Source organism: Aptenodytes patagonicus, chromosome W (assembly GCF_965638725.1).
Source record: "Aptenodytes patagonicus chromosome W, bAptPat1.pri.cur, whole genome shotgun sequence".
NCBI lineage: Eukaryota > Metazoa > Chordata > Aves > Sphenisciformes > Spheniscidae > Aptenodytes > Aptenodytes patagonicus.
The window spans coordinates 5,155,066-5,180,988 of NC_134981.1; the positions used below are offsets into that span (position 1 = coordinate 5,155,066).

General features: G+C 42.9%; 1 protein-coding gene across 1 annotated transcript in view; it reads right to left on the reverse strand.

Annotated features, from left to right (window-relative positions):
• The window catches only part of LOC143171874 (urea transporter 2-like), a 309,773-nt gene that overhangs the window by 99,910 nt on the left and 183,940 nt on the right, over positions 1-25,923 (reverse strand). The window contains exon 3 of the mRNA XM_076361005.1: positions 23,612-23,717. The gene's annotated coding sequence lies outside the window, so the exon portion shown is untranslated. The remainder of the gene's footprint in view (positions 1-23,611; positions 23,718-25,923) is intronic.

Sequence of the window (25,923 nt, forward strand, 5' to 3'; positions counted from 1 at the left end):
CGGAGTTTCTAACAACTTATTTTGTAGCAGTGAAAGAAACAAACAGGAGCTTGCGTGCTTAAACCGAAGAAAAATTAGGTAAAAGAAGGAAATATGATAATCACTATTAAAGTTTGCTCGCAGGTAACTGGCGTCCTTTCCTGGAAGTTTTAACTAGTGCCGTTGTGCACAAAATGCTTGACAATCTGCCAGTCCATTTAGTAGATTTCTGTATTTAGCAATATTTCGGGAGGATGCTTGACTGGTTGACAAAAGGTCCTCCAGTATCAACCTGGGTATGAGCACACAGATCAAATCCTTAAGCTGGTTATGATATACCCTTGGACATTTCCTCAGCTGGGGCTCAGAGTCCTGTTGGCCTTTTCACGCACCTCTCAGAAGTGATTGCCTTTTGATCGCAAAAGGTAGGAGTGGGTATGATGATCTTGCGAACACTATTTAGGTGTCTTCTGCTACAGTCTCTCCTCAAAAAGGGGAATGTGTCCCCCCACTTGAAATTTCAAAGCTTTGCTAACAATTTTACCCTTCAGTCAAGAAAATACACATTTCTCTCTTTCTTTGTATGGAAATGCAATTTAGCTGGAATCCTATCAGGAGAATAAAAAAGCACTCCAGGTTGTATAAGAATAGCCTCCTCCCTAGCCTTTCTAAGAGAAAGGTTAAATCGGCATAAGGCACAACAAAAGATCAGGGATCAGGTTCAATCTGTCGAACCACCGATGAACATCGCTGAACACTTGCTGATCACAGAGGGAGTGCTGAATCCAGAGTGTGAAGAATGGCTTTTGTGAAATGTCAGCTGGTAATAATGCAGTGTGGTGTATCAGGGAACACTGAAAAAGACGTAAGAACCCACTGAGCTGGAGCAGCACAGATTCAGTTGTGCAAAATTCATCTACAATAAGTACCTAAACACCTTAAACAGGCTTGATTTGCAAATAATATAAGGCAGGGCTACTCAAACTACAGGGTTTTGACCCAGATTATGAGTATCTTTTTGGGAGTAGACTTCTCACTGTCCTCTCAAGAAGCAGCAGTGATGAGGTACCTTGGCTCCACACCATGAAGGTGTATGGAAGAGTTGGCATGAGCTGTCGTGCTCTTACACCTCCCAGAAGTGAAATACTTCCTGCTGAGTGGGTACTTTCATAATTGAAGACCTCTCATTGGAAAAGCCATTTGAGCATCTCCAACTATGAAACTGTGATGGTTATTTTTCACCTATTTCCTAAAAGTGCTCCACTGCAAACAGATATAGCAAGACAATACTTAAGAGTCAGTGTTTAGTCCTTGTAGGTGTGAACTATCTTAAGCGTGGTCACCCAAGCTTATTTTTTTAAGGTCATTCAAATAGGTGGCAATAAAATCTCATCTTCCAATTTATCTAAACTTCTTAAAAAAGTTCAGAAAGAATTAATCTATGAGGAAATGACATCCTGATTTAGAACACTCAAAATGAAATGTAGCAGTGTGAGCTGTGATTTTTAGAAGTGTTAAATGTGTATGATTTTCAGATGAAATCAAGAGGAACAGGAGGGTGTTGTTTAGCCACAGTTTCACACCTTCATCTCTAGTGAATGCTCACTTTGCTGGTCTAGTCTACACTGGTCTTGAAAGACAGCTGCTGCTCTCTGACAGCTCTTGGGAGTACAAAGTGTCGCGTGTTTTAGTCTTCACCCCGCACTGGCCAGCAGAACCAAACTCACCTTCAAGTTGTAATGGCCTGTGAGCTCACCGCACGTGAGCTGTGCTTCCATAAATATCTGCATGAGTGCCCTTTTGCTGAGACTTAAAATGTCTCTGCACATACGGCACAGTCTCAGTGCGTACACCTCGGTGAGTTAGCTCATCTCAGGTGAGGCAAAGGTGATCATCTACTTTTACAACATACCCCTGTACCGAAGGCATAGGTAGCTCTGTAGCTCCCAACTCCTCTTATAGCTAGTACATGTAGACACTTGTAAGGCAGAATTCAACTGACCTGCTTTAGATTCCTACTGCAGAAAAGATGAATCATGTCCCAGAAGTGCTATTTCTTTCCAACACCTTTTGGGAGTCTGGAGAACTAGCTCAGATGTAGTCATCTATACTGTTGATGTCTAAAGTTAGGCAGGATTAGTCCATCCCAAGGGAATTTAAGATACGATGCTGTGCGTCTGAGCCCACACTGCCCTTGGCCACATGATTGTTAGACAAAAATAACAATATACAAGTGCAGTGGTCAAAGGCAATGCAGACAAATAGACTCAGTCTCGGCTCAGCTATTAACATAGCTATACAACCTGTGGGACCAGCTGACTCCTTCCAGACAGCTCAAAACGCAGCCAGGAACCCTGAAGGCTTCATTACCAAAGTAGCGGAAGCTTTGACATCTCAAGATGCTCCTGAGAAGGGCTGTCTTTTTTGGCCACCAGACTGCTAATCCACAAAATCTGGTGAATAACTGGCTTGAAATACTATTAGTATGTTTTATTAACTTGTCATGGACCATTATTAGTTTCACAATAACAATTAGAGAGGGATAAACATGCTGTAGTCAAATTTGGAATTTGTCTTACAGCTTCTGCAATGTCCATGTCTTAAGTGCTGTCTTAAGAAGACTGTAAAAAGCAGCCCCCTCTTTTTGTAAGAAGTGTGGGTTTTCTTTTCCCAGAAAGTTAGCAGTATTCATCTCGGATTAACTCAGAGAGAAGCAGTACAGCGCTTAACAGGCAGGACACGTTAATAACTACACGAATAGTGACTACTCACATATTGTGGATGCTGCTGCATATACAAATCCAGTAAGAAAGATAAACAAAGACAGAGAAAGCATCCAGTTGTCAAGAAGGCATTCCTAAGAATGAAGGAACACAGCCGAAGAAGAGCTCTAGGTCTGTTGTAAGTTTGTTTTTTCCCTTTATTTTCCCTGAGCTGGTGTGTGACATAGATTCATCTTTATCTTCATTTCCCTACAAATGGTTTTGTGTCTCTTTGGGTATGAATTGTTATTTTCTATTGCAATCAGATGTCACCACCTCCAAATGTGTCTCTGAAGAAAATTTTTTGTTCATAATAAAAGAGAGCGATAGAAGGAGAAAGTGAGGAGATTTTCAAAAAGATATAAAGAAGTTAGTGATATGATTGTAGAGTCTTGAACCTAAAAGGGGACTACAACATCCACTGAGTAATGTGACATTTCTCTGTTGCTGAAATGCCTTTTCACCAGTTTCACCTAATTTCAGCTGGTTTCTGTCAAGGACAGAGGAAGTGCATGCTCTAGTTACCCCAGAAGGTCTCTTTCTGGGGACATTTAATAAGGACTGCAGTACATTTAACCTCAGCCTTGCCTTACTTGAACGCTCATCCCCCTGCATGCTGAATAGTTGGTGGTGAGGAGCCTGTCCTGAAAGGGTGAAAGCTTTTCACTCCTCTCTCTCCTGTCACTTAGACAGAATAGATCTGAAATAAGATGTCTCCAGGTAAATGCCTGAAGATCCCTGGGGAAAGAAGATCACAACACTCCGACCACTCCTGAGCGGGCTGCTGGGAGGAAGGGGACCAGGAACAGATGTTGATGCTGTTTTGTGAGTTTGGCTTTTTGTTCTCTGGGCTTCTGGTAGAACCATCTGAAAACAGAGTCTGGCTGAAATAGCCTCTTTGGGGGATTTCTCTGTTTTGCTGAGAAAAAGTGAGCAGCTTTATTTTGTTTATAGCTGTTGCTTTTATTTTGTGTTTTCTGCTTTTCCAGCCAAACTGAAGCATTAATTCTTTGTCCAGCCCAAGTGATATCCACAGAATGAAGGAAAGGAAGATGAATGAAAAGGAGAATAAAAGGGAGAGAAAGTATTGTACTCCCAGGGGAGAAAATTCCATGGAGAGTCTCATGATGGGTTTATGCTGATGGATACAGACAGACTGAAGCTCCCTTTAATGAGCAGCCCCAGACCTGAAAGGTGGTTTGGTTCAAAGAAGTGCAGGTTTTCAGGGCAGGAGCTTGCTTGGGTCTGGGGGCCATCCAGTCACATTAGGCCATAGTTAAGCCTGAGCCATCAAACCTATTTTAAATGCATCTGAAATTTCAGTTAAATGGGGAGACTGCATTAGGGCCTTAGTTGGGGTCTTGACTGTCCTGGCTCAGGTGATCATAGGACCCCTTTTCCATGTGTGCTCAAGGGCAAAATATCCCTTTGGGGGATATTTTGGGAAAGACCCTTTGGGTCTTTCTTTGTGTTCTAGTTGCAGAGGGGGACCACTCCTCTGAAATCATGGTGAAGTCATAGACATTCCTATCAGGTGAGGTTTTCCCTAAAATCTGTGGAGATAGATTTTGGGGAAAAATGAAATGATATTTCAGGGAGGAGCAGCCATTTAAAGCTCACTCTTTTCCTACATCTTGAGCACCAGCTTCACAGAAAAACAGATCCCAGGTAAATTTTAACCAAACCACACTCTTGAGTCCTGTCTTTTTGAATACAACTCATAAATATGACAGCCGAAATCGGAGGCTTGACACTTGAGACACTTCATTTGACACCGCCTTGATTCGATGGATGTTTGGCCTATGGGAGAGAACAGAGCTAACCGTCTTGTTAGGAGCTTGATTAACAACCAGCTTTAATGCATGGCCAAGCTGCCATGTAGCATGGCAATCATTCCATGCCTCTGTACTTACTACATGACCCTAGCAATAAAAACACTGCTAACTGCCGAGAGCAGCTAAAAAAGAAATAACCTTGAAATGGGGAAGCTGAGACAGTGGCATGGGATTTTACCACCATTTTGCTAATGAATCTCCCCCAAACTAGTTGCCATCGGCTATTCAGCAGGTTTGAAGTCTCAGGACTCAGAATCTGAATTGTGGCACGGCTTAAAATCCATGGTGGGGCTGGAAAATCAGTCTGAATACCCTTTCCTAAAGGTTTAGGTTGCTTTGATTCTCTTCTTTTTTTTTTTTTTTCCCCCTACAACCCTTGACTGTCTGCAGTGAAAATAAGTTACTCTGCTCCCAGAAGACTGGTTTGAAGCAAACCAAGAATAAATGTGTGTAGGGAGCAGAGGCTGGTGTGTGCTATGGGCCGCACTTTGCAATCCTATGGACAGTGTGTATCATGGAGCCAGGACTCACTCCTGATGAGGGTAACAAAGCTTGGAAAAAACACCTAAAATCATTTTCCTCCTCCATGCTACGCACCCTTTGTGTACAATCAGAACTGAGTTTCTTGTCCTGGCTTCAGCGCTCTGCCTCGTACTGGGAACCATCATAATCCTGTTAACGCTCAATGCAGTTCAAATAACACACGTACTGACCCAGGCTTTAGTTTGCACAGACACCTATAAACTCCTCTGACGATGCAAAAAATGCCCAGGAAACCTCTAATGACTCTCACAACTTAGCAGTCTGGGATTTCTGCTCTTCTGAGAGATGGCCTCTCCAGCGGCATACGTGTGGGCACTGGTTCAACACTGAGTCAGATGGAAGAGATCCAGCAACTGAATCACCAGTGCCAGCATCTGCCATCTACCTACTCACAAAGTTTATCCAGGCTTAGCCGGGGAGGTCTGCTGGGTACCTCCCCCAGCACGGCAGAGCTGTCAGAGCACTCTTAGAGCTCATCCCCTCGCCCCCAGGAAAATAACTTTCAAGACTAAAATACTGGAATAATGGTTGAAACCCTCGATATGCTCCAGAAACTAGTTTCCTTTTCAGTTCTCGTGCACTGTTGAGAATTAAGCCCTTTAAGCTTTCATTTGTCTGTTAAACACAGGATGGACTATTATATTCTTCTCTGGAGATGCTTTTGCTTAGAGTTACAGATTGTGGAGAGATACTGTACTACAAACCAACTCCGAAAGCTTGTTGTCCCTATCTCTCGGCAATAAATGAATTCCATGAATTGCAATTAATGATGCAGTTGGGGAGTCTAGTTAAATGAGTGGCAGTCCTCCAAATACGTTGGCTTTTACTTTAAGAAAGGGCAGAGGTGTTCTATATTTTGGCAGTGTTTGTATGCCTCCTCGTGCCAAGAAAGACCCACTGAAGCTAGAAAGGCATTGCCTACAACAAAGCTGTAATAGCTTAACATAGAAAACTATGGTATATTTTGTAAGAGCGAGCCCTGTTCAATATCCATTAAATCAGGCCTGAGAGACAGGGGCAGTGTTAGTCACCAACAGCTAACACAGTCCTAAATTGTGCCTGTACTGGGTGCAAATTTAAATTTGGAATTGTGCTGCTAACTTGCTATATACTGCTTATCTTTACAGGCTTCAAAGTTGGGTTGGTGTAAAAAATAAGGGCAATTCTCTCTTCCACAGTTCAGAACGAGTTTATTGTGGGGAAGGGAGTCTAAGGACAGGCTGCCTTTTACTCCTCATTTAACATTGCCTGATGCAGTTGACGTTTTCCTGATTACGTGACAGAGAAAGCCCCACATGATTTCCCAAATCATTATTAATTTGGTACTGTCTCAGTCCTGTAGCTCTCCTGGTCCAGAAAAAATATTATTTTCAAAACAGTAAAGAGATGTCATCAGTTCAACCAAGTCTGCCTGAGGTTGCTGGGAGTCTGAAACTGTAGCTCTGCGCTGCTCTCTCAGGCATTCGTTTCAATAATTGACATCAGATTTGCACTGAAAAGTCAGAAGTTGCTGAAGAGAGGACTGATACATTGCACTAGAATATCTAAAAACTACGCAGAGTTTGCTTGTTTTCAATAGTGATGTCAAGAGATGGCAGTTTCAGAGTCCAAATGGAAAAATTCAGCCATAAAACTCTGAAATCTCATGTAAAGAATTCTGATTTTACATGAAAAGCTGCATCTATTTTCCCAGCTGAGCTATTTCTGAAGGATACAAGAAGAGACAGATGGTGTAAGGAAAGAGGAGCTTGTTTAAAAAAATAAGTGAAATCCACTAATGCACATGTGTGTGTGTGTTATTAGTGCTGAAAAAAACTTTTACCACCAAGAGTCTAAATTCATTTACAAAAAAATGAAGACATCCAAGCAGATCCTTATGTATCCAACCCAGATCACTTTTTTCCACTCCAAAAATGATAACTAACAAAATTTTTCTGGAAATTTAAAGCTCTGGACCTCCTTCCCTCCTCCCCGCCTCCCTCCCCCCCAATTTTCCCTCATTTCACCGAAGTCAAAACCACCTTATTGCTGTGCCCAGCACGAACAAAGGCAGGGAGCTACGTGTTACACACAGGGGGTCTAACCATCCAAGCTGTGCAACCAAACTCTTTCCTCTACCAGAATGCTTTTTCGGGTCAGGTTTGGGTTTGTTTTTCTTTTTTTTTTTTTTTGAGCTGTTTTGACTGGTGCTCAACTAGGCAGAAATGTCAGCCCGGATTTGGAAAGTACCTCACCTACTCAAGTTTATAATCCTTTGTATATCGTGTACCAGTTTTGTAACTGAATTGGCTCCTGGGGGGGGTGCGGGCCATATTGCTCCGGTGGGGCTGTGCGCGCTCGCTGCAGGTGAGGACCTGACTCCTTCTAACAGCTGCTGCCATTATGTACTCAAATAACAAGGCAGCATTTATGTTGCTTTGTTTGCACATTTTTGGTATTAAACTATAAAAAACCCCACCCAGCTGTGTTTGTCTTTCTTTTTTTTAATGTTTCCTTTCCTCCAGTTTTCTCCTCAAAGTATTTGCCACCTCTTCTTTTTTCCCAATGCATGTATCCTTCTGTTTCATTTATGTGTACAGGGCAGTTCTGCTTTCTTTTGACCTTTTTTCCCCCTTCTTTCCCCTCCTGCTGCTTGTCTGCCCTTTCCTTTTCTCCCTCCCTGTTTCTACTCACCACCCTGTGAGCATCACCAGGCTTATCACCACCACCAACGCATAGGATGCTCCCTGGAAATAGGCATAGAAGACCAGAGGAACAGCAACGGGTCTTGGGGAATGTGGCTCGCTGGCAAATATCCAACTGCCAGGTGAACCGTGAACTTGCTGTAAAAAATGCTTCCCACCTGCAGGCTTCTGCTTCTCCTTGCAGGAGGATGCTCACTGCTGGCTGGCTCGTAACGTGGGTGTATGGTGTTTGCTGTATGGGGCAAAGCTCCCCAGAAAGCCCGTGAGTGGTCCCATGGGCAGGTACATGTGGCCAGCCCAAGGCTTGCTTCGTTAGTGTTAGGGTGCCACGGGGACAATTAGGTGCCGACCATGCTTGGAGATGCAGTGCAGAGGTCCACGGAGAGGGTTTTGCTTTGGGGGGAAAAAAAGCATCAGGGAAGCTGAGCGAAGGGGTGGGGGGCGGTGAGCTGAGCCTCCAGCACAGCGTTTCTGTTGCTTCCTTTTGCAATATGCCTGGCCGCAGTTAAATGAGAAGCCCAGGAAAAGCGTGCTTCAGATGCAGGCCACGCAAGGGCTGAGCTTGGGAGTTGTGTGTGCGTGCAGAGCTTGAATCATTGCCACAGACTGGGTGGAGCCAGCTCATGGAGAATATCCAGCTCAGGGTGAGACGGCAGTTTATGTCTTCCTTTCGCAGTCCACTTTCATTTATTGTTCCTGACTTGAAGCGTTTTCCAAGTGAAAACTGGCTTACGGGCCCCCAGCTGCCTGCAAAACTTGCCAGCTGGGCTGGGGAAGGAAGGTGGGGGGAAGAAGCAGTTGTTTCTGATGTTTTCCTTGCAGTGCTTCTCAAGTGGCTAAACTTCAACAAATTGCCTCTCCTCGGACCGCTGGATGCTGTTCCCAGTAGATATATGGAAGTGGGCAGGGTCTTCTTGGGCTACATAGTGCCAACGCTTCCCATGGCACAGGATTTATGGAATAGCACAGAGCATTCAGAGGAAACAAAGATGTTTTCTTGCAGAAAGCACAAAGATGGGGCTGGGGTGCCTGTTGCCTGATATAAAAGATATAGGAATGGCTAACTGTGCTTTCTGATTCTGCTTTCGGGATCCTGGATAGGCTGAAAGTCTAACGAAGGTGGTACTTTTGAGACCTGTAGGTTTCCATTTGTGTGTTTTGGTTATCTTTTCTAAGTCACAAATGACTTGCATAGACTAGGAAAACATCAACCACAAGCAGGAGACCTTTCTGAAGGAGCAGCAAAGGTCTTCTCTAGCTGACGGTAGCAAAACGGCTGCTTCCTCAAATCCAAGGGCTATGCCTTGAACCATACAGGTATTGTTAAAAAGTAAAGAGGGAGCCCTCACAGGTTCAAAAGATAAGTCTGTACGGTGGGCAAAAGTGGGATGGTACCTTGTGTGGGAATAATGGGATTGGCATGATGTTGAAAACATTGCTACCACCACAGATTGGCTGACTCCGCGTGAATCAACTGCTTAGGGGTTCACCCAGCATTTTGGGCAAAGGCTGAGCTCACTGTCTGCTCTGCTACTGCAGAGCTAATTTGAAGGGGAGGGGGATGCATTTGCAGGAGCTGCAATTACAGCTCATTTGCAGTGCAGTCATGCAAAGAGTTACCTGCATTGTTCCAGGCTGCGTCTTCTGAGATGTGCTAGTTACAGTGATGCGAAGCAGACATAAACTCACTGGGGTGCACCAGCTTTGGGCATCACCAAAATAGCACATCACCGAGTCTGAACTGACAGGTTCGGAACATTCCTCTTGCCCAATGTCAAGTCCCTCTACTGAGCAGTGAGAACAAGGATTCTTTAAGGACAAAATTTCAACATAGAGACAGGAAAATATTTTAGGAGAGAACTGGAGTATTTACACTGTAGAAAGAGGAAAGCAGATGACTGAGAGCACCTTGAAAAATTAACTGTCTCAAAAGGTGGATCACATTTTAAGGTACCCTAATATTTCCAAAATTTCAATATAAGAAATTTGAAGCAGAGTAAAGTTGGCATGAAAGAAGCAATACTGATACTAGTTAGAGCCTGACTTTACATACACAATAGCCTCCAGCATGACACAAAGGGCACAAAAATGTAAAAATAAAATAAAGACTAGATGAGAAATTTATGACTCAGATGATTAATGAGGGGTGGCAAAACCTTATTTCTTTTTAAAGACATATCAAATTGACAGCAACCAAATCTTATTATCTGAGATAACTAGGACAGGGGGTAATGCTGGGAGAAAGCTTTCTGGACAGCGGTGTACCTGCTGAGTGGCTGAGCAGAGATTTTCAATAGCCAACACTACCACCCTGACACCTTTTCCATGCAATAAATATACCACAGAGTCATAGCCCTGATTTCTTGAGCTAGATGCAAGAATCACTGGGTGAAATGTATGGTCTGCACTGTGCAGCAGGTCAGACTTAGATGATCTTACTGGTCTGTTCTGACCTTAAAACCCATGAATCACAGAACAGCGATGAACACTTCCCGCATAAAAAACAGAGTCCAGAACCAGGAGAAAGACAGCTATGGAGCAGAATGAGATCTGGGAGGCTGTATGGGAACTCAGGTTGTCTCTCTTCAAAACCCTTTTGCACAAGGAAGGTAATGTGCAGCAAGCCCAGGAGCAGGAGGATTTGCAGCCCAGGAGCTCCTGTGTGCTGCCTTGGTGCAGGTGGTTGGTGCACACCAAATGGGCTGTAGCTACCTCTGCTGTCATGGAGCGGAAAGGCCAGAGCCTGGGAAAAGCTGGAGGTGCTTCAAGTATGATTTTTAAGTGCCTAAATCCAAAATCATGATGCTGATTCAGCTGTTATTTAGCCCCACAGGCAGTTACATTTCAAGGGCACCTCAGGTTTTTGTGCTTAATTTTTCCAGATGCCTGAAGTTTTTTCTCACTCCCAATAAATTTCCAGAAATCAACAATGACTTTGGTTTTCCTCCCTGAGAATCATAAGCCAATGGGTTTTCTTAGATTACCTCCAGGGCTGGGGTTTTTGACTTCTGCCATTTTTTAAAACACCAGAAGGGAGACCTTTCATTCATATAACAGCACTCGCGCACAAAGGGGATATCCACACCCAACCCTTTCCCTCCACGACGGTGTCAAATCCCTGTTTCTGGCCTCTCAGGAAACTGCTGTAACCACTAGTCTGTAAAGTGGTATAGGAAAGAATTCAAGATTCATGGTCAGAAGGAGCGAGGTGGGTTCAGCTCAGTTCCAGCAGCGTACGAGAGGAGCTGGATCTGCTGTCAAGGGTAGAAGAAATTGGACTTTTACAAGAAAAAAACCACTGAGAATGGCCAAGCAGAAGTGGAAGATTTAGGCAGATATTGTGTTACTGTTCATACAAACAGTATAGTCGCTCTTGGAAGGCAATAAGTTAGTGTTGGATCTCATCTTTATTCAAATCACAGTAAGTGGTCTTTTGTCTCCTAAAACAGATTTTCTTTTTTAAAACCATAGAACAATATAGAAAGACACCAAATCAAAGACCCTATTTAAAATAAGGATCATTAAAGTGCAATAATTGCTATTTAAGTTTGGCTGTGACAGTAAACCGGTATCTATCTTGTCTGCTCCAAATATAGTATTTTGTTTCCTGTTGAAGACCAAAGATGGCCCTCTTTTTCAAATAACCATCTATTTGTACAATAAACCAAATCACAATGCCAGCACTGAGCATTTCTCAAAATTCTTATTTTATGAATGGTTGCTGTTTTCATAAATCTTTCCCCAGCCCTGATCAGATCCCAGAAATTCCTCCCAGAAATCAATGGGAAATTTTCCTTTAGTATTCACAGGTCTTGAATCAAATGCCTCAGAAAAAAGGAGTCGTTGGATGAACTGAAGAATTAAAAAAGTGCAGTTTCTTCTGGATTTGTGTCCTGTTGTCCTTCCACCCCATTGGGATGACCTCAGCTTTCTGAGCTGTTTCTCTCCCCCCAGGTGCTGCCGAGGGGATGCAATCCCCAGGTACATCCCCAGTTCCTGTCCTCGTGGACACTCTCTGATCCTTCCTCTGAGTCTCAATTAGCAAGAAGCAGCACTTGCGGTTCTTAGAAATGCATACGCTGATTAGTGACCAGTAGTCTCATGCATGAAGGCCAGCTGGCAGCTAAAACTGAACAGAAAATCTACTGATTTTCATGAAAAACACTGGAATTTAATATCTTTGAGACCTCTACCTTTCTGTCAAAGTTGATCAGTGGGTTTACAGGTTATTGAAAGAGACTGACAGATGGCTGGACAGGCACAAAGCATGATCACACAAGCCCTGTTTTCTCAGGCTAAAGACCATGAATAACTTTTGAAAAACAAAATTCAATGTACCTGGATTAATCTTATCTCTAGCAGTGATTTATAAGCAACTTACAGAATAACATGCAGCATGAGTTATGTACTGGTGATGCACATCTAGAAACTTTTCCAGCATTACAAACTTCTAAACTTCTGTTTTTGATAGCAACCTCCTCCACACAGCAGCAAATTCAAGTCAGCTAAAGAGATAAGCAGCTTATCTATTTTTAAGTTGCTTTTCTTTCTTCTTTCCTGCAGCTACTTCATCAGTTAGAAAGCTCATGGAAAAAGGGCATTCCTAGGAGAGATTCACTAAGTGAGAGAAGGAAAGAGCAAAATGCAAACACAGCTGATCCTCAGTGAATTGAAACTTCCCCCAAATACTGTCACAAATAGATACACGTACTTCTAGCTTTGCTTCTTGGGATTCTTCTTTCTTATGCATCATATGCTAATTATCTTACCAGTCAGCCTGCAACATTTGATTTGGCATTTTTTGCTGCTTCTTGCTTGTAAATTTACATCAGAGAAGAGATAGGGTGAAATTATTAATGAAAATGTATCCGCAGGTGTCTTTCCAAAGGAAGAGAGCAGAACTAGCGTACGAAACAGATCCCACTTTCAGGTTTCCTTTTAATGCCTTTACGTTGTAGCTCTGAACCCCACTAATTTGCATAGGCAAGAGGATAAAGCAGTAACAAACATCTCAGCTGGTTCTGAATTTCCCTCACAGACAGAATTATATATCTGCTGTTCCTTTCTGTGTGTGTTTCTCTCAGGAAGCAGAGAGCATGGTGTTCGCTTGCTGCTCTTGGTTCTTTTTAGTGGCATCCCAAGTTGTGCCCAGCAAAAAGAGGATTTCCCAATGAGCTGGGACACGGTAGGTGGGATTTCTCCGAGTAAAAGTGTCTAGAGCTGAGCTACTGCAGAGAAAGAGGGACTTCATCAGAAGTAAAGGCCTGAAATGAGATGAATTGTAGCCTAACAAGAGCTATTTAGCTCAGCTGATGTTTGCTCTGATGAAGCCCCCACCGTGACCACTGGGCGCCGGAGCAACGAGGAGGAACCATGGAGGAGATATCAGCAATGTCACAAGCAGTTGAGAGAGAACGAAGGAGGAAGGATGAACTTTTTTTCCCTCTTGATGTGTATGTACGTGCCTGTCTTATCCTGCAGCTAGAGTAAATTAGTCTTAGTTGCTCAATAAATGGGAGGCATCACACAGCAGTAAATCTGGAAGACGGATGTGAACAGAGGAGGATGCGCAAGAAGATCAGCTCAAAGTGGATGTGTTGCTTGAGGAAAAAGTGCATTTTTTTTTTCACAGTCAGTTAGGACGTACCTTTTCACCAGGCGGTGACAACATGCAGGACAACAGCTAGGCTGACTTTCATGTCTGACTTCAGTAAATGCAACAAGAAGGGTGGGTAGCTGTTAGATGCTCACTGCTCTTCAGGTGACGAAATGTGGGCTCACCAGTTTGTTTGCAGTGCCCTGCTTTTGAAAGCTCAGTGTATGTGTGTTTGCAGCAGGATGGAGTCAATTATTTTTTGGTCTTTCACAGAGTTGTCCCTTAACCCACCGTATACAGACAAGCGTTCATTGTCCAGTGCTCTGTTAGGCACGCTTTCTCCACTTTCCTGTTTGGATGGTTATTCTTTACTTTCTGACCGAAAGATTTACGTCAGTTTTTATCTGCTACAATTTGCTACTTACGACTAACCAAAACCTTTCAAAAATTAAAAATGTTTTTTCTTAAAGAGGCAAATTCACTGAACTGCTCCCCCGAACAAAGAATCAAACAAATGAAAAGAAAAACACCTTTGATTGAGAAACTGAAGATGTCAACTGCAAATTCAACTGCTTTCATTTTTTTGCCATTCTTAGCTGAGTATTTCCACTTTTGAGCATTTTTCTCTCATTTTCAGCTGTAGAACAACGAGGAATCCTTGGCTTTTAGCTTTTTCTACTAAAAAAAATTCTGACCAACTCTTGCAACCAACCTCTGGCTTCAAAACAACCCAATTCTAATGTAATTTACATGAGTCCTGTATCACCCAGACACTCCTGACAATTCAATGAACTTTGTCCTGCATTTCACCAGAATACTTATGACCCATATTGGGTACAGCAGAGCTGTTAATGAAACTGGAACAGTATAATTACAACACACTCATCCTTGAAGATGCAGGCAGATGTGGGGAAGTGTACTTCGTTTGTCTCATTGAAATACCATTGCAAATTACCTCTGCGCTAACTACATTTAAATAGGAAATAAAGGGAAAAAAAAATCTTCCTCGATAATGACAAGACAAGAATATCCATAAAAAGGAAATAGAGATGACATATCTCTTTGCCTGTGACATACATGTTTTACATGGCTTAGGGGCTTTGCTTCCTGAAAGTTTACATCGTCAACTGTCAGGGCCCTTCCATGCATGATTTATGTATGCATAATAAAGACATTGTGGTCGAGGAACTGATCTGTGATTTCCAACAGCTTTGAAACTAACAGTAACAAAATATACAGCATATGAATAATATAGGGTTTAGTTAAAAAACATCAAGTTTTGAAAAATGGGAGGCATGTTTATTTTCCATTGCTCCATCTGCTCTTTTTTTTTAAGGCAAATTGAATGACAACCATTAAGGGAGACAGGCCAAAGATTTCCAATCCAGGGGCCAGGCGGTGCACAGAGCACTACACGTGCCCCCTCACTCCCATTGCAGATCCCAGGCACTCTGTGAGAGAGCAACTGGTAGTACAAACCCAGTGCGAGTCATCTCACTTCAGATTTAGAAGAGGACAGACCGTGAAGCTCTGGGAACATGCATTTAAATAAGCTCTTCCTAAAATTTCATGAGACTTCTTATACCACTTTTGCAGCAAGGCTCGTGTACCAGTAACATTGGCTACTAGCGTTATTTTGCAAGAGCGTCGAGAGGCCATCGGCAAAGATTACTGCAGGCATACACACACCATGCAATGATGAGCAGTGTTGTGATGGCTCTCAATCCAGTGAGTCTTGCTGAAATACATCGTATCCAGCTCATTAGCCTGCATGCATTCCTGCCTTGCACAGATAACCGGGCTAGGTTATAGAGCTGGTTTTCATGGTGCTGCTGTCGGCTGTTGGCAGCACAGCACAAATGCACTGGAAGAGGCCACATCCCTTCTGAAAATCTCGTTAATTCAGAAACTAGATGAAAGAGGCCTTTTTATTTTATATGATAAAATCAAGATACAGAAACTCAGTGATTTGGACAGAATCATGTAGGAAATCTGTGCTAACCAGTCCCTAATTCCTGCGTTCTTGTCCATCCCCATGAAATTGTTGATTTTATGCTGATAGAGCTTTCTCGGATGTCTAGGGAAAATTTACTGGTGCTGTGTTGCCGTCACATTTCAAAACTTGCCCCTGTTCAGGTTAATGAAGTGAAATGGAGGATTAGATCATGCTTAATGACAACAAGAACATGGCAAAGGTGCAAAACCCTTCAGGAGTTATCTCCAAATCTACATTAAAGTTCTCATTTGGCTCCATAAGCAGGAAAAGCGGACAGAGGTCCTTCATAGCCTCAGAACCTATTTTAATTATCCTCTCCCTGGATAATTATTAACGGGGGAGGAGAAAACTGCCTGCAAGTGTAAATGCTAATGGGTTCCCCCGAGAGCACGAGTCCAGAACATCAAGGAACATATGATGGGTTAACAGCCTCTCCAACACGTTGCTGCTGGCTTGGAGGGGGGATGCCGCAGTTGAGATGCTGATGACATTCCTCAATGACTTGAAGACTAAACTGCATGTCTTTATAAAAGCAAAGCTGTTCCTGCACTGAAAGATTCAAGGGGACAGGAAATTGTGTGGCTAAAACTTGGGCTTTTGACATAGTCAAATGCTGTTAGAGCGAATAAGGAAGGGAAGGTAGAAAGGGGATTTGAAGGAGATGGGAGCTGTGTCTTCACCACTGGTTAGGGTGCTGCTTTTTAATAACAGCCCTCCGATTGATTTCTGAAGTGGAAGGAAGCCTCACGACAGACCAGAGAAGGGAAACCAGTTCATACTTGCACCGTGATGACAAAACTTGTTAGAAAAAATAAAACCCCAGACACTTGTGAGACTCAACATGCATCTGTACCTCGAAAAAGTCAGGTCCTGAGGTGTTATCTCAGGTCTAGCGCATCAGGTCTTTGTTAGACCATTAACTAAGGATATTATTTGAAATCACCCACCTCCCTGTTAGGTGTTCCAGGTGCCAGATGAAAAGCACATTTGAAGGGGTTGTGATGAGCAGGCACTGACTGTGTTAAAAATAATGCTTTTCTCCAGAGCCTTGAAACCAATTCTGCTGTGCTTGAAGGGAATTTAGCACATAAGTGCCAGTGCAGAAGATGGAGTCAGAGGAAGTGATTTTTCCACTTTCTCAGGTGTTTTCCCCTGAGGTCCTCCCTCCAGCAGAAAACAGTCTGCAGAAAAGCCTTTGCATGGAGGTGGCATCGGAATATAAGAACACAGTTTCTTTGGTAGCCAGTTTGCTCTGAAAGTAACTTAAAATGGGATTTCATATTTGTTGTTCCTCCTAAATTTTATGCATTGAGTTCACAAGACTCTTTTTTCAACCTCTCCCAACTCATCACCAAATCTAAGAGCTGGCTGGAGTTCATCCCAGCTCAAACCCAACCCTTGAGCTGCCTAGTGAGCACTGAGGTCAGTCCCACCCTTGCAGTTCAGCCCCTTTCCCACCATAGGACCTCCTGGAGGGCCCCATGAAGCCAGGGGCAAAGCTCAAGGCAATATCTGGGAACAGATTGCTCCCTGGCCACCGCACATGAACGTTGGGTCATTCAAAGGCACATGAGAACAGAGTGGTTGATGTAGTAACAGATGGGCACATGAAAGCTTAGGAGAATTACCCCAGATTGGTTTGCAGGCATGTTTATCACAAATTGAGTCACATCTTCTCTGCATTTTATACAGGGAGGATGGTTTGGATTCTCACCCGTGTCCAAGCCCTCGGGGTTGTCTATAAAACACCATTATTTCTACATTAAGACTAGAGAGAAGGCTTCCACAGGCTGTCTAGAGGAGGACTAATAAGGCTGAATGCTCTTAGAGGCTTTATGAACAAGACAAAACCTGGTGCGCTGTTTTCTAAGTCCTGTGTACATATGGGCCCTTTGGAGATTGGTACAGAGAGTAACCAAACTAGCTCCTGAACCAGCAGCTGCCTCTCGGCTAATTAGTGCCCTGGGGACAATTAGTCTGCTCACATCACCATATTGCCCTGACTGTCATGCTTTCAGGGCCCAAAGCTGGTGTCTTGGCATGATGGAGACAGGACCCTGGCTGTCCCAGCTCTGAAAAGTGGACAGGGTAAAAAACTGCTGGAAGGCAGCAGGTAGGAACCTGCATGCAGGATGAGGAGAGGCAGGGGTGCTGGTGCTGAGGACTCACGGTCAGAATTGGACCATGCCGTCATGTCCCCCTCCCCAAATCACACAAGACTAATTTAGGCAATGCTGCCTCTCCTGTGCTGCTGTTCTCCGTAACAAAGACATAATGCTACAGCTTTCTCCCCCTCTGTCTTCTGCAGCTGTCACCACCTCATGCCAATAGTCCAACATTAGGAGTGTTTTGAGCGAAAAAGCCCTGCTTGGATGATCATGCTTATCTCAGCTGAAAGGCTTTCAAAGCCCAGCTTAGCCAAAATATGTGTGATACACACCATGAGTCCAATCATCCCCCTTATAGCCATCTATGAAGAGTTGTTTTTTAGAACTGAGCTTTTCCATTATCATTTTCTTCCATTCTTGTTTCAGCTCACTAAACATTAACCACCATGACCTACTGCATAAACTCAAACCATATTAAACAGATTAGGTTTATAGCCAAATCCTAACACCCTATTTGGAGAATGGCTACAATGCCTGGCTGTTTCTACAGTTCTGTGGGTTGGGTTTTTTTTTGGGCAAAGTTAAATGTTTTTACTTGACTGAAACATTTTGGGTGTGTTTAACACCACTCTGCTAAAGCAAAACACATAGACGGAACCAATCCATTTATTTAAGAACAGTACTAAAAAATAAAACAAACATAAGCCCCAAACCTATCTGCAATGTACATGCAAAACTTGTAAAAGGAACTGACAAGTTTTTATGAACTGGCTTATATATATGTGTGTATTTACATTTTATTCTCATGGATTGTATTTATGTCAGAACATAGGAAATGGCCTCTACCTTTCAATTTACATTGTGGCTCAACATAATCACACGCTTTCCCATGGATAACAACCCACCACTCCTAACAGAGCTGCCAGCAAGCTGATACAGAAAAGAACGTTGCTGAATATCACAGTTTTAGTTTTCAAAGGAAAAGGCAAGGGAAGGCAAGGGGAAAAAAAAGCCACGTAGGATGATATCAGCTGACAAAAGGATAAATGACAGGTCCGACAATTCAGATAAATCATCATCAACTAGGGGCATTCTGAGCAGTGTCTCCACAGAATCAGTCCTATGCTTGGGGCTACCAGATGTTTTCATCAGTAATCTAGGATTAGATATAAAGTCACCGCTGATAGAATTTGCAGCTGATGAAGATTGGTAGAAGTATAAATAACTGCAGGGACAGTGTAAGCTAGATCACTGGTGAAGCTTGGCTTATTCAGACAAAACATGTTTTAATACAGCCAAATGCAATGCAGTCCATGCAGGAACACAGAATGCATACTTTGTTCCTATCACATAGTTATGAAATTTCATACGTAGGAAAAGGACAACCTTCCTGCAGGCAAGGAATGTGAGGGATGTTTATATGGGAGAGGTCACGATGGGTGAGTAACTCAACCTGAGCTTCGCGTCGTGCTGAGACACAGCATTCCTGGTTGTTCCAGCACATGTAGCGATGCCTGAATGGAGAGAGATGACTGCCGCGAATGGCAGGAGGGAGGTCCCAGCAAAGGTGGCTGACCTCGGTCCGAGGGGTAGCTTTCAGCTTCCCATCATCAGGAGTAGTGCTGTGTCGTGTAAACCCTGTTGTCCTCCAGACAAGAGCTGGGAAATGAGAACTAAGGAGCTCAAGCCAAAGAAGCTATGCCTTCACAGCAATACATTTGAAAGAATTTTAATTAAAATCTTGACTAAATTATATAGTCAGCGAACAAGGAACGTGATATAAATATGACATGAGGAATTCCTAAATGGGTGAGTATGAATGATATTGCTTAGAAGGTACAAATGACACGGTTTACAAAGAATTAAAGTCTATACTATAGGTAGTACTAAGGAGCCCAGCCTGCTTGGAACTGAGTTTTACCTAAGTGCCTGTGATCCAGAGACCAAATTTTCAGCAAAGATCTTGGAGCAGACACGGACCTCTGTCTGACCGTGAGTTCAGGGCAGGAGGTCTCCACTGGGAGCTGAACATTAATTTAGATCTAGATAAGGCAAGCAAATCTACCTAACTTGTTATTAGTGGCCATGCTTATTACATTCTCCCTGCTTGTGCAACGCCCTGATTCATCTCTTGTTTCTGACACATCCCGTTTCTGACTTCTTTCCACCTGTTTTTCCCTTACTGGCTTTAGTCAGCTAAACGTACCTGAAGGCACAACCCACACTACTACAGAATAATTACTTCTATGGCCGTTAGTCTGCAGAGCCAAGATGCATCTAAATCTATAGCTATTTATCTGTATGTTTATATGCTATATGTACTGTATATATACTCCATATACTGTACTTCAGGGCCTTTAATGTTAGAAGTCACAGTCCTTTCTCATATGCGTATTCCCACTTCAATAGAATCCGATTGCAGCCCTGCACCTGCGTACAAAATCAGGGTGAGTGAAATGGTAATGCTGCATGCATCCCAGTTTGCTTTCTTTCAAGCATGTAAAAAAAAAAAAAGGAGAAATCTCAGAAAAGAGCCAGATAAGGACAGGAGAAAATTCCTGAGAATGAGAGACTTTTCAAACTCATCCTGCTTACTTGAGCAAGAAGATGGAGAGGTGATTTGACTACTGGAGAGATATTTGTGTGGCGAGAAGAACCCGTTTGGAAAAGGGCTCTTTAATCAGAGGAAGGCATGAGAGGGACCAGTGTGATTTAGAGTGAGATTAACTTTTTGCTGAGGAGGGTTACAAGCCAGATCAAACTGCTGAGGAAAGTGGTGGGTTCTCTGTTTCTCCCTTCCTGCAAATCAAGGCTGGGTGTCTCTCTGGAAGAGAATTTTCACTGAACATCAATTACTGGGATAAATCTTGGGGGCAGCTGGGTGAAACTTAATAACCTGTGACATAGGTGATCTAAGCAAGACGATCCTTTGGCCTTAATATCCCTGCATCTTGGGAATGGTGAAGAGCAGAGCTCTATATAGCAATGGAAACATAAGCAGAGTGTAAATACTGGAGGGGCAGAGCAATTAGGTCCAAGCAGTTAGGACGAGGAGTGCCGTATCATTAATTTTTTACACCTAAATGTCAGCTGGATGTTAAGTGGATGTTTTGGGACCACGGGGGGTGGCATAAAACTTTTGTACACAGAATAGATGCACATAAGCCTTACTGCATTACTCGGCTCCTTTTATGATCTCTCCTTCCCGTACCTTGAGCTCTGGGGAAGGAATGTGCTCCGCCCAAAGAGGAATTACATTAAGCAAGGACAAGGTGCCGTGCAGGTACCTTGCAGCACTGGTAATTCCCTTTCAGCTCAGTTTGTGTCTTGCTGTGTTTTTGTCATGAGGATACGGTATTTCGTGAGTGGAAGCAGCTATTCTACCATGCCTTCTCTCAGCTCACGGTTTGTTGCAAATATTGATGTTTTACTACATGGATGTTTTATTGTTGAATTTTCTGCTGGGCTGTTACTCGATTTCAGTAATGAATTCCAGCCTGCTTATTTATTTATTTACTTATTTTAAGGAGAGCTAACAAGCTTCACAAGAATTATGTGTTATAGGGAGGTATCTTAGCTAATCCAAAGAAGTAAATCTCAAGAGCAGGAAACCTCAGCATGTGAATTGAATTTTGTAAGAGACACACAAAGTGCAATAAGTTCTCGTCGTGGTAGAGGTCTTTACTGAGATAAAGAACTGCTGCACCAGGCAATGTGCACAGGCAATGCCATGCAAGACTGTCCCCATCCCATGGAGACCGCAGAAGGTCAACTGGCTGGGCTGACAGCTGGAGCTGCAAGATACTAATAAATAGCTTTCACTGGTAAATAGAAAAGTGGTTTATAAGGAAGGTCAACAGTCCTGTTTTAGGAAACTGAGGCACATAACAAGGTGTGTCGCTATTCCTGAGGCCTCTTAGTAGACTAGCGGCAGTCACAAGCAAACTGGGCAGATTTCCTTGAGGAAAAATGAAGTCCCACACAATGCCTAGCAGAAAAAGTCTCTTTTGTACCAAAGCAGGGAAATCCCTCCTTGTCAGCAGCTGGCTGGGTGGACCACCCACCTCCGAAATATATGGTGCAATCGCTAAACACAAGATGCTTCACACTCACACATCCCTCCTCTTTAAAATACACCCAGAAGGCCTTTTGGATCCCAGATCTTTATCTGGAAACTAAATTTTGAGATGTGACCTATCAAAGTTGTCAGTAAGCAGGAGAGGGAGATCCCTTGCCAGCCTACTAGCTAAATTTTTAGAGAGACATATCTTTCATTGGCTTGAATATTGATGAATCTTATTCTTTCCGAGTTAGATTTCTGATCTGAAAGCGAGTTCTTCTTTATTACTCATGCTTATTTCTCACTGGGACAATTTTCCTACCTCCTTGGCTATGTGAGGGTTAATGTGTAAATGAATGCTGGATGTACTGCACAAGTAAAGTCTTATCCTAAATGCTAAATTATCTTCCTCACTTGGAACTTCTCTGAACTTCATAACTAAAAAGGTAGGAAAATAAAACAAGAAGAGGCCACGGAAATCCCAAACTCTAGGGTTTTTAATCCTTTGTTGCAAAGAACCAAAAGTATTCCTGAACTAGAGCAATTTTTAGTGAGAGAAAACATTGCTGATATTTTTCTGAGAATAATTGACCTTTATCCTTGCAAGATGAAGGTCTAACAACGTGCAGGGCAACACTTCCTTCTCTGTCTGTCACCAGACATCGAGCTCTCAGGAACACCTCTGCTTCCAGAACCGACTTCTCAGAGCTCAAACGTGGAGACCAAACGCTGCTACAACTCCAACACTCCAGCTCTTCCTGGACACGGATCTTCATGTAACCCAAAACTTACATCCCTGCAGCATGATTTCCTTCTCAGCGCTTTCTCACACACTAAAAAGGCCTTGAATGACTAGCTATGACAGCACCACCTCCTAAAACACGTCATGTTACCGTCTTTCTTGACTCCACACTGTGCGTTCCCCACTTGTACAAGTGAGCATTCGTACTGATTTGCCAAAGCAGCAGCAGAAACCTCCAGTATCATACTTCTGACACTGGCCAATGCTAGATATCCTCCAGATGGTAAAAAATAGTTTTCACAGACCTTGGAGGCACTGATGTGGTACCGTACCAGCTGACACCAGCTATTGATTACCTAAACCTTGTAATTTTTGTTTTCGTTAATGTACGCCAGCTGCAGAGCTTACTGTCACATGACATATACAATTGTCTAATCTCTGCATTTTCCTCCAAATCAGGAATTTTTCTCAAGACCAATCTATGATACTATAAAGTATCAAAATAATTATATCGGGCATTAGGATATTTGCTTTGTTCCTTTGAAATGCAGGCACAGAAGCACTTGGAGGACTACATGAGGTGCAGATGAACAATTTCTTTTAGAAGTATCATTCCAGTATATATATTTGTGAGAGGTCTTTTATTTATTCAGTTAAATCAGGAAAAATAATCATCTATCTTATTTTTTATCTTTAGAAGCAGTATAATATATGCTAAATCAAACATGTAATTCATCCATCTTTAATAGCTTTCTTTGTGCCATATAACTGCACAGCAGCTGCTTTGTCAAATGACCAAGAAATTAGAGTTTGGCAAAACAGTGGTTTTCATCAGCATATGACCTTAAGATAACATTTACATTTCAGGAGATGCTATTCCAGTCAGAACAGAACTGCAGGGCAAACTCACATCTCTGGATACTCATGGAGGCATCCGACAGAAAAGCTAATAAACGCACTAGATTAGTACAGTTTTATTTTCCATAAATCTGGGACATGTTCAGCAATGTCAAACTTGTTCCCGTGCCTTTAAATGAATAAATAAACCCAAGCTTGCTCTGAAGCTCAGAAGTGAGGTGGAATTCATTTAGCTCATTACCATTTAAATGATAGATGGACAGGGTAAACTCTTTTCTTTTGAGGCAGGGGATGGACAATGTGGAGACGAGAGCAGTGGTATTACATAGATGTGGGCTCCCAGGCTTAGATGATTGGATTCAGATGTTTCCAAGGAAATTATTTGCTCCAAAAGGGCTCTTTGGTTACTAACAGGTATAGCAATCATATTTAAAATGTTTTTACTCACAGTCAGGCTCCTATAGCTTCAGTCACATAGGATTTACTGGAGGGTTTATCCTTGGGCTGCTCTGTTGAGTGCAGAGAATTCAGGTGGGTGTTTTCAGAGGGTTAGGCTGCCAAGACATACAAAGTAAAAAACAACATGTTTAGAGGAGAAATATTTTGCTTTTGCCATTTTGGCTGTAATTTATTTCCTTCTTTTGCAGTAGGTCGTTATTTGCCTCTCCTAAATTGCAGGGAAATTCAAAGAGGAGAGAGGTAACAGGTAGGTTTTTTGTTTGTTCATTTATTGCCTGAGAAAAGAAGGTACCTGTGCAGCTGAGAACAAGAAGGTAAGATCTTCACACCTAGCCCAGGATGAGTGAGAAAGCAACATTTCACTATTTTGTCAATTAATTCAGTTCTCCAGCAGCCAAGTTCCCTTGAGAAGAAGGAATAAAATGATAATTTATTTGTATTGGTCTTATTTAAAAAAGAAAAACAAGGACCCCAAAACAGAGGAGAGAATAGGAGATTTCACGTGTGACACTTACGCTGCAAAATCTCAAATAGCTTGCTTGATTTCTGGTTTTCTTTTTACCTTGAAGGTCAATATAAACTCACCAAAAGTTTCCTGAGCACCCACAGGTCTCTTCTCACCAGTTTCTAGGGAGCTGACAGTGACTCGCTGACTCAAGTAAGAGCTATGGGCAACTTGTGGGTGTACAGGGCTCTGACAATATTTTGATCCCGGTATCAGACACAAGTGGTGGCATGAGGAGCAGGATGGAGTTAGTTATGGGAATAGGTCACACATCTTATAACTCTTCTTCATAATAATTTTTCTTCGTAACAAAAGAGCTCTTTAACAAGTTGTCACACATGGGTGTTTTCTCAATCCAGCCAGTGTTAGCGGCCTCCTGAGTGGTGACAAACTCTGCATCAGCCCTGCCAGACCCTAGGACAAGCCTTTTCCTATTCTTCACTTCTGAAGCCTGATGTTCTGCCTAGACCTGGCTTTTTCTGTGGACCTCCTTCTTGCTGGGTGTTTCACCCCCCCCCCCCGCATGTCAGATCTCACAGATGAACATGGTCTGAGCTCCTTAGGGAGAGCACAGCCTCTCCAACCTCCCAGATTTCTCTTTCTGCAGCAACTGGGAAAAATGCGAATAAGCAGTCTTCTTTTTTTTGCTGTCCAGGAGCAACTCTTGCATGGCCATAACTTACAATAAGAAAATATACCAGACACAATCCATCATAGCACCCTGTATTCCTGGACATCCATGCAGCTCTGTCTCAAAACATGCAGAATCCAAACCCATAAATGATGCTTTGTTCACACATGCAGCTCGGCACCTGCTTTGAGCTCAAAATTGAAACAATCTTTTGCACAAAGAGGGAGACTGTATGCTGGAAAGGGAAGATATGTGGGTAACATTGCTACCAGTGTAGCTCTTGCAAAGTGACTGGTGATGTTGGGTGCCTCAACTGTGCCAGGTCTGCAAGGCACTCAGTTTGCAGAATATAGAGTACTTGAGGTACTTTGAGTAGTTGGGCTTTCCAAAAGTGCTCCAGAAGAAGCATCTGAAAATCAATGGAGCAGAAGTCAGTACTACTGTAGATTTCTTTTTCTGTGTTGGTTTTGGGAGTGTATTTCTTGCTTTGTGTAACAAATCCAAAGCTTTCCCATTTTAGACTTGAGAATATGAGAAATGCTAAGAAAAGACAGAGAGGTGGAAGGGTGATGCGTGACAGTGAAAACAATAGGATGATCCTTCATTTCCTTCCTTTGGTGAAATAAATAATGACAGTGTGAACAGTAAGGAGGAATTTGGATGAAAAGGGGTGAGTGACTTGTCACCCTGAATGCCGGAGGGTGTTATGTGAGCAAATGATAGTACTGGCAGATCTGCAGGAGTGACTATGGGGAATTAGATGCAAATAGAGCATTAAAGCAGAATCACTGGGGTGATTCAGTATCCCAGGTAGATTGGGTGTGTCAGTAAAAACCAGCTTGGGAGAATGTCGTATTTGACACCTATCCCAGGAAGAGGACCAGAGCTGCAGGGGCTGCAGGGTAGGTTGGTGTTTCTTGCCTGGACGGTCTTGCAGGGAGGAACCTTACAGAGAATTGCAAGGAGAGGGGGGGACATTTTCTCCTAAATAATTTAAAAAAGAAAATCATCCCAGGTGACTTTTCGCTGTCTCAGGGGTGGACCCTATGCCAGACTTCCCTGCTGCAGCAGAGTGTAACTCAAGTGTCTCTAGACTGAGTCCCCCTTTCTTGACATTAAGGGAGCTCCGAGAGGGGCACTTTTTCCTAAGGTCTGTAAGGGTTTT